A 10,695-nucleotide genomic window follows, 5' to 3' on the forward strand; every position below is an offset into this window, starting at 1 on the left:
GATCTCAAAAGGTCCAATATACCTAAGGCTAAGCTTTTCCCTTTTTCCAAACCTCAACACACCCTTCATAGGTGACACACAAAGGAAAAAAAATCACAAACACAAAACATCAGGGCATGAAGCCTACAATCCCCACAGCACTTCTCCCTACTCTGAGTGTAATATCCCACATCTTGGATTAGAATGAAAATCCATCATTCCTATGCATAGACATCTAAAAATCCTTAAATCCTATGAAAACATAGTGTGTTAATCAATTATGTAGTGTGGGAATCTATTTGAGCATGAATTTAGATCATAGAGGTTCCCTAACTCAAGTACAAATTGAAAGCTTTCCTATAGTTCAAGTTTTAGTGAGTGTCAAAACTTGGATCAACTTCAATCAATAATAACTCCTTGTATATATTAAATTAGAGGTCCAACTATATATCAAATGAAATATCTTTGAATTATCTTTTCAACGATACCAATTTTACCCAAATCCGACACCCGAGTAAGAAGTTATGACTTTCCAAAGTAGAGTATGTTGATTAACGTAAGGTGTGCGACGCACAACCTAATGTGTGCCATAAGGTGTGCGACGCATACCCTAATGTGTGCGATAAAGTGTATGCCGCACATATTGTAGTCCACGTGACTTAAACAGTCCATTTTTTGGGCAAAATGGTCCTTTTTCCACCCCTATATAATGCCTAAATACGGAATTAAGCCCTTATTTCATCAAAACATATTCTTTCTCTCAAAATCCTCTCAAGAACACAAGCTAGGGTTTTCATAGAAGATTCAAGTTCAAGCAATTCTCTCCATAAATCTTCATGTAATTAAGAAATAAGGTATACGTGTGTTCATTCATGGACTCCTTTCGTCCATGAAGTTTAAGAACCCTTTTTTTTTAAAACTATATATTATGGTTTTCATGTTATGAATGGATTGTTGATCATGTTTGTGTGTTGAATGATGCCAAGATAGAATCTTTATGTGTTATTATGAATCTATGACATCATATGAGTTGAAAACATGTAAGTTTGATTATTTATGATGAGTAATTGTATAATTTACACCTATGCCTAAGTTGTGCATGTAAGGTGTTTGATAAAATACCTAAGAGACTAGAAATCATGCATTATAGCTAAATTGTGACTAAGTAAAGGATTCATGATAGGCCTCTATGATTCAATGTCATCCATGTTGATAATGTATCTTGTGAACACTATTGGATTACTCATGAACTAGTCTTATGGAATTATGCTATGCTTACTTGCAGAACCCACTCATGTACAAGATGTAGAATACCCATGTACTTTATGAAATTCCCCAAGTTATGATATTATGGATTGTGGTTGTATTATGTAATGAGCATGATATTGAAAGCTATGCAAGTATATACATGTTGATGAAATTCCCTTCCATGAAATAGATTGTTGAGAACCATGCTTAGTTTGAAATCCCTTATTTATTATATTGTGGATTATGGACTCTACTCTTATGATCAAGTCAGTCATGTGTATCAGTTTCCTTCCATCGAGTCCTGGGGGTACTTGTACGAGAAAAATGTAGCTGTGTGCCTAGAGCTATGTCATGTTGTCACGATACTCTCAGTCACACCATGATCTATAGAAATCAGTCAGTCACGTGACTCAGAAAAACTCAGTAATCTCAGTAGTTCAGTATTCTCAGTAATCTCAATTTTCAGTAACCCCAGCAACCTCAATATTCACAGTTAATCTTAGTAACTTCAGTACTCTCAACCAGTCCTCAGAACTCAGTACATTTTGTCAGTCATCGGAATCCAGTAAACTTAGTTTATCTTTGCTAAACAGTACCACTAGTATCAGTCCAGTTTATTAATATTAGTTCAGCTAACCAGTTCAATTCAGTTATTCAGTTCAGCTTAGTTATTCAGGTCATTGTCCTTCAGATAGGAGTAGAAGTTAGCACTGAGTGAACCCAAGGATGGGAACTCACCTGCCAGTTCAGGGTGTGATTCTTAGCAGTCATCCTTGTGTTCTAAAACTATGTAGCCAGTGTAGGTTGAGACATCTTAACCTGTCAGATTAGGGTTGATAAGGTGGCTTAACTTGTCAGTTTAGGGTTCCCACCATTCTCATTTGAGTACCTGCCAGATAAGGGTCACTCACAGCTGTCCTTACCAGTGGTGCGGTATTGACACCCCTCTAGTTGGGGCAGTGATTGGACCCCAACTTAGCTATATGTGTTATTGGGGCATGTCAGTTAGACAACTACTTCCCACAGTTTCAGTCCCAGTCTCAGTAAAAGAACTCAGATAGTTCTTCAGATTTTAGGACTGTCAGATACAGTTAACTCAAAAATAGAATGGAGCTCAGATAATTCCTTCAGATTTATGGACTGTCATATACAGTCTCTTATGCTATCAGTTATACCAGTTCTCAGAACTCATGTTATCAGTCACATCAGTTATCAAAATTCATGATATCAGTATTCAGCTTCAGGACTGTCAGACACAGTCAGCCAGACCAGTTATTCATAATCAGAACTGTCATATATAGTTATTTATGTATCAGTAACATAGTACTATTCCCTCAATATTTACTAATACAGTATCAGTTCCTCACTAATTAGTGATTTACATACTTAGTATTTAGTTTCAAGACTATTAGACACAGTCAATCATTCCAGTTCTTCATAATTCGAACTGTCAGAAATAGTCATTCATCTATTCAGTATCTCAGTATCAGTACACTCATGTTGTCAGTATTCAGACTCAATAGTTAGTATCTCCATGAGTTCAGTTATAGTTATGTATGCATGTATGTATTCTCACGTTCACATCAGTCAGTATTGTTCATGCATATAACCCTTTACATTTAGCCTACCTCACTCGTATACTCAGTACATTCAGACGTACTGATGCATTTACACTATGGTGCTTTCACTTATGTTACATCATAGGTTCAGAGGCACAAGCTCTAGATCAGCTGTAGCATTCCAATATTAAGAGTTTGCAGTGAGTCCTTCTCCTTCGAGGACAATATGATTATTGCTTCATTTACTATTTTAGTTCAGTTTCTAGATGGAGTTAGTTGGGGACATATCCCATTAACTCCTTATTCAGATAGTTTAGAGGCTTTCCAGACTATAGCATGTCAGACAGTTATTTCATATATTCTTTTGGTATTGTTATATTGTTTTCAGACATTGTTCTTATCAAATACTTTATCCAGATTTGAACCTTATGGCATTTCAGCCTTTATTCAGTATATTATGCAGTGTACAGGTACAGATATCAGTCAGGGGTTAGCTTGTGGTCCTTCAGGGTCATGAGCACCGTGTAGCATTTTGGTTCAGAAAAATTGGGGTGTTACACTGAGCCACTCAAAGTCTAACCTAAATAAGTTCGTACCCCGGGGTATGATCTTAGAAATATCAAACCAACCAACAAGAGAGCAACAAGGTCTACCATACAAAGCCTTAAAAGGAGGTATCTCAATACTACAATGATAGTTATTATTATATGCAAACTCTGCTAAGGCTAGATGCTGCTCCTGCTGGACTCCAAGGTCTATCAGACAAGCGCAAAGCATATCCACCAAAACCTAAATAGTTTGCTCCAACTAAAAGCCGGTCTAGCGGTGAAATGTTATGCTAAAATCAACCCAGGTACCCAGATCCTCTTGAAAAGTCTTCTTAAAGTGAAATGTGAACGCTAAACATCGAGTTGAGATAATAGACATTAGCACCCCATAAATATGCACTATCTCACGAATATAGATATGGGCCAACCTTTCAACACTAAAATAAACCTGAACCAAAATAAAATAAGTTGTTTTGTTCAATCAATACCCAATGCCGCAAACACTATCAGAACCATGAGAGGTGTGAGGCAACTAGTCATAAATTTTGTAGTGCTCCATTCCCATTTCTATTCAGGAATGGGTAGGTTCTGAAGTAAATCACCAGGTCTCAAAAGCTCAGCATTTACCTACTAGCAATACAGGCAATGAGCTAGAAAATCTGCTATGTCCTTTCTCATACCACCCTTCCAATAATGTTGTCTCAAATCATGATACATCTTAGTCACCCCTGGATGCATAGAGTATTTGCAACAATGAGCCTCTTCCAATATAGATCTAATCCACTCACCCACTTTCTGCACATAAATTGGTCTACCAATTCTCAAAACACTATCTAGATCAAGCGAGGCTACCGTAGCCTCACCACTCAACAACTTATCTCAAATCACTCTCAACCCAATAATATTAAATTAATGAGCCCAAATCTTCTCCATCAAAGAAGACCTAGTCTTCACGAATACCAAAACACATGAAAGTGTCAAAATATCAAGCCTAACCATCTCGTTAGCCAAAGGCTGAACCTTTATGGCCAAAGGCTTTTCTTGGGTCAAAATAAGTGCCATGCTAGTCGATTTTCATCTCAAGGTATCTACAGCCATATTAGCCTTGCCTGGATGATAGAGAATAGTCAAGTCATAATCCTTAAGCAACTCAAGGCAACAACATTACCCCATATTAAGATCTTGTTGGCTGAATAAATACTGAAGCCTACAATGATCCGAGAAAATCTCATAATGGACTCTATGAAGTAGTTTCTCCACAACTTTAAAGAAAAAACAACCGCACACAACTCTAAATCATGGGTGGGGTGATTCCTCTCATGGAGCTTTAACTGACGAGAAGAATAAGCAATCACCTTACCGTCGTTCATAAAGACAACACCTAACCAAACACCAAAAGTATCACAAAAGATAGTAAAACCCATGCCCTATTTAAGAAAAGTCAAGATAGGACCTAAAGTCAACAAATCCTTGAGCTTTTAAAAGCTCGCCTTACAACCATTAAACCACTGAAAGGAAATCTTATTCTAAGCAAACTTGGTCTATGGAGCTACGATAGAGGAAAACCCCTCAACAAAATGCCAATAATAAGCTACTAAACTAATAAAACTCCAAATTTCATACGAGAAGTGGTTCTAGCTCAATCACAAACTACTGCAATCTTGGCCGGATCAATCATAATACCATCCTTGGTCATCAAATGACCTAAGAAAAAGACAGACTCCAACCATAACATACACTTAGATAACTTAGCATACAACTTCTCATCCCTGAATCTAATCCACAAATGCTCCTTATGATCATCCTCACTCTTGGAATAAACCAAGATATCATCTATAAATACATTAATAAAGGAGTCGAGATACAGTTAAAATACCTAATTCATTAACTTCATGAACAAGACTGGGGCATTGGTCAACTCAAAAGACATGACCAAGAACTCATAATGGTCGTATCCAATCTGAAAAGCCACCTTCAAATAATTGAAGCCCATCTAACAAGTCATCTTCAGAATATTAAAAGCTCTAATCCTTAACTAGTGATACCCAAAACTCAAATCAATCTTTTAAAACACCGAAGCACTCTAAAGATGATAAAACAAATTATCAATACAAGGAAGAGGTTACTTATTCTTAACTGTCACCTTATTCAACTGTCGATACAAGTGTATATGGTCTACCAAGTAATATAGTGGCCTTCAACAAAGCCGAATATCGATCCTACAGGGACCTTTCCGAATAACTGTTTGATTTTAGTTCACAATTTAGATCAATCTAGTGCAAGTGTAACCAAAATAGTGTTTTGATTATTGTAAATTACAAGTAAAGTAAACAATATGTAAAACAAAGGACTTGAGACATTCAATAGGAGAAAGCCCTGGGTTAAAGCACTCCGAACAATCATACTATGTTATTGAACTTTATTCGTTAACTTGCTTATCTTTGTTGTTGATTCATAGGGTTAATTGGATGATCATGGTCTCCCGACCTCTAATTGTTTACCTAATTTTGACATTGGAACTACATCATTGAGTGGGGATGTAATAATCCAATTAATTTCTTTAAGCTATCCTCCTACAAGTGAATTAAGTAAGGCTTCTAGATACATCTTTGTCCTAGACGCTAATTCGAATTCCTTATTTCAAAAAAGAATAAGAATTCTACTTTGTTTATCCCCACGTTCTATCTTCCGATTTTCTCTTCCGATATCACAAGGTTGATAATATATGTACTCTAAGGGTGATCAATACTTAAAATAATTAAAACAAGAATAAACAAGTAACCAAATATGATAAGCAAATTAAAACAAAACAAATTCAAAACAATAGTAGTCATGTTCTTGGCGTTAATCCTAGAAAAGAGTTTTTATCCACTCATAGCCATAATGAACATACAAATAATTCTATGAATGATTAAAACCATAAAGAAACTAAATTAAAGAATGAAAAAACTAAGACTAAAGTTGTAGTAGCCCTTCAATGGTCCCTGCCATTCTAAGATATCCAAAATGGGGTTTAACACGTTATATTTATAGTAGACAAATCATAAACCGAGTGGGATTAGGTTTTCATGTTGTCTTTTTTAAGATGGACACAGTTTTCCCATTTTTAATGATTATTGTGTCGAGCTAAGGTGCCCATCGCTATAAGCCCACAACATAGTGTAATCGCATTGAGTTTCTAGAAGTGACAATTGCTGATTTTCCCATTGCTGCGATGCACCACCAACATTATCGCAATAAGCATGCCATCACGGTGGTGTACTCCCAGGCATCCTATTTTCATCATGTGGTCTTATGTTTGTCGGTCTATTTCACGTCTTTGTATGATGTTTTCACTTGATTTGAGGCTTGTAAATCCTTTATGTATCATTATAATCATCTCACCAAGACACCTATAACCTTTTACACCTTGAATTAAAGCTCAAAACAACACAACAATCGCGATAATGAAATAGTAACTCAAGCTAGAACACTAATTTTCTCGTCTAGACCTTAAATGCTCCAATTGAACCCAAACTCATATGAAAACACCATTAAACATTGTAAGCACATACATGGTCACTTAGATGCACATTAATATCATTATTAACATGTAAATCATATGAATGTTCCTCAAAACAAGGCTTATTTAGCTAGGATAGGCTCACTAAAGTACATAAATACTCCCAACATCATCACCCCATACTTAAAACCTTGTTCATCCTCGAACAAATCTTCACTCTAAGAATCATAAGCTAAAGAGACTCTACACTTCTACTACAAGCAAGACATTCAAGCTAGTACTACAATGACTACAAAAGATGCAAGTTTCTAAACTAAGCATGTTATGTACACCATTGAAAGTTCAAGAACACTACTCCAAAACATCCTAGCCTCAAGAATTGACTCACCAAGTTGGAAAACTAATGCTAATTTCTCAATACCAGACACCATTACAAATCACCCATATTCATCAAACATGTTCCCTCACAGCAAGAGAGTTACCCATAGTCACTTATATAAATATAATTTATTACACAATGGGTACAAGAATCAAGCTATGCTCACTCTCACAAAGAATTCATAAGTTACACATAATGAACCATAGGCTTTCCATTAGTTTAGTGCTTCACTAGTATCCGAATGATGAAGCTTAGGATCAAATAGGTCTTTAATGGTTGTAACGTAGGCTAAGGGATATGTAGGAACTATTTTGGCTGAATAGTGACTATCTTCCCTAAGCTCTATAATACACTATATTATACAATTAAAACCAATCTCCAACAATCAAATTTCACCACTTTGTCTACCTCATTCTTTTTTTATTTTTCACCCTATCTTATTAAGCTCATTTACATACACTACGGTAGGAGTATTCTATACACAACTCATTCAGTTAGAACACAATTTTATTCTTTTAATTACTCAACTCCCTACCACAACACATAACAATTCATTTGAACACCAATAACTATCACTTAGGGCATTAATTTCACCTTTTTCTTCTTTAATTTCACACTCCTAACTCAATTAAATTTATACTAAAGTGCTAAGAAGCTTTAGATCAAATCATAATCTATCAAAGGGATTAGACTACTTATGAGGCTGCCAAAGAAAAATCTAAAGGCTCAATGGGGATTCCTAGGATTAAGAACAAAAGGTAGGTCAAATCAAAGGTAAAAACAAGGCTATCAAAGAAATGCCTATATCATCTCCCAAAGCCACTCTTTATTTTGCTTTGCACACACACCAGACAAGTTCTAGACATCATGTGCAACAAGGAATATACAACACCTCACACACATATGGCACATGCTCAACTTACGTAGGATTATTATAGACTCAACCAAATAATAACATAAATTCGACTTTAAGCCAATAAGTATAAGAGTCATAATCATGAGCCTAGGAGTCTCAAAAGTAGTAATTCACTCAATCAACATGCTTTTATAAACAAAACACTTGAATCATGCAATCACTTATAGCACCATCATGAACATCTCACTTATTCCTAACATAAAAATATTTAAATTTACCCTAAAAATAGGAATTTCCCCACCCTATACTTAAAAGTCTACATTGTCCCCAAAGTAATCTTAAAATTAGAGATAGAAATACTCCTTGAGGCCCCTAGGCCTAGCTAGTAGCATCTTTATATATATTAAGGTGGTTTGGAGACCCCACACTTAGTCTTCGCCATTCTTCTTAGCTCAGGTTTTTCGGTACTCAGACTTCCATCAGCCTGTGACTCAACAAAAATAAAAAACAATGTGAAATAAAAACTAAAAACCAAAAAGAAAACATACCTACTTAACTTGGGTTGCCTCCCAAGCAGCGTCTGATTTAGTGTCGTTGCACGACCCAACTCAACTTAACCAAATTCCTTCATCTTTTTAGTCTTTTTTAGGAGCCATTATCTTATTCATTTCTAACCTCTTGATTGTGAACTCTCAAGGTTAGCAACATTATCAACTTAGATTTTTTCAAGCTCATCCAGTTGTATTATGTCAGGCTTAGGTGCTAGAGGATTTGGCTATTAAATGAGGGTGTCTGAAGAGGTCTTTGGCAGACTAACCACCCTACTCTTATCCCCTTTAATAATAGTAATCATGCACTAATCTTTATAATGAGATAGTGTTTTTAGCAGTTCGTATACTTTAAAAACCACCTCTTTATTCTCCAACCTCATTGTGAGTGTACTCTCTCTTACAACAATCAACGCTTCTCCTATTGCTAAGAATAGATGCCCCAAGATAACTAGTACCTGTTCATCTACCTAAAAATTTAGAATAAAGTTGGCAGGAATAATAAATTTACTAACCTTTATAAGGACGTCCTCTATCACTCCTTTGAGATGGGCTATGCTCCTATTCGCCAACTACAGTAGCATCGAGCTAGGTCTTGTGTAATGCCCCCAAAAATGGGTCCCAGAGCGTCACATAGTGCTTGAGGCTATGAGTAGCCCCAAGCTAACCCTTTGAGCCATTTTTATGCATTTCAGCACAAATCAATGGGGTTTCTATAAATAACCCTGAAATATCAACAGAGTAATCATTATCCAAGAATAAAAGAATTTTAGAAAGATAAAAAAATACGACTTATTAGTCAACTCCCAACATCTATACTAGTCTGACAAGCCTCTAAGAAAATCAATAAAACCAGTGAGCTATTAAGACTTGCCCCAACTGACTCATACTCAGTTATCAAATGTAAACGATTCTGTGAAACCAATATCAAACATCACGTCCTCGGAACATGAGGACTCACCAAAACAGAGGATGTAGAATAGCATGCCTAAAGAATCACTGTTGAACCTGGAACAGAGCACTTGAACCTACATTCTGAGAAAATACAGCCCATATCCGAAGATGTGGGTCAGTACCATGGAAAGAAATCGAGTATATGGGGATGTATGCAGTTGTATAAACATCATCATCATAAATATTTATAAGAAATATGCAGGATATATGAAAGACTCATATAGCCTGAAGAAAATCATCTTAATCATGAGAGGATGAAATAAGTACAATAACACATGTGAGTCATCATATAACTTGTCAATCACTTTCAGTTCATCAAGAATATCAATTCTCATAATGTAAATATCATTTAAATCTTTTAAAAGAATAACTTTCACAATTCCACTTTCAAATCACTTCACCATTCACCATAGACACAAGGAAAAACATACACTGGGAGATCCTACAACCGACATAAACCATGTGAGCTATATGGAGTCCAACATACAACCCACGTTGAGGAGAGCTATCCTATTCTTTCCATCAGAGTAGGACTATCGATATCAAATCCACACAAACTAGTGATCACTATATAAATCAGCCTCAGGCTCATTCCTACGGGGGAACATAGTTCTAGAGAAGTAAGGTTATTTTATACCTCCTACTCAGTGCTAAAGATTTCTCCCAGACTTAGCTTAGATCATTTCAAAGACAATCCACAATAAAACAATTTCAATAATATATAAATATACGTCGGGAGCCATCATGCTTCCCATCTATCAAAATCATCCACGTTGTGGATTTCCTTCACACCCGAGTTCAAAACAACTCCATTAAGGCCAAAAGGTCAAATCATTCAAAATATCTAAAATATTAAACATCAACATGCTTATAACACACTTTCTAAAAAAACACAATTTTCAATGGGGATTCAGGACCCAAATATCAAAATCATGATAAATATCGTTCAAGATTCATGCTTTATATCTCCACACATGTAAATTCATCTTTCAAAATTATAAAAATCAAGATTTCATAATAATCATCATAAGATATGGGTTCATGCTTCAAATTCGTAAAAATCAAATAAAAATCATGCCTTTGTAAAGAAAATTACTTTTGGGCACAAGAACGAAAGAGATC

The sequence above is a fragment of the Capsicum annuum genome, chromosome 12 (assembly GCF_002878395.1).
Source record: "Capsicum annuum cultivar UCD-10X-F1 chromosome 12, UCD10Xv1.1, whole genome shotgun sequence".
NCBI classification, from domain to species: domain Eukaryota; kingdom Viridiplantae; phylum Streptophyta; class Magnoliopsida; order Solanales; family Solanaceae; genus Capsicum; species Capsicum annuum.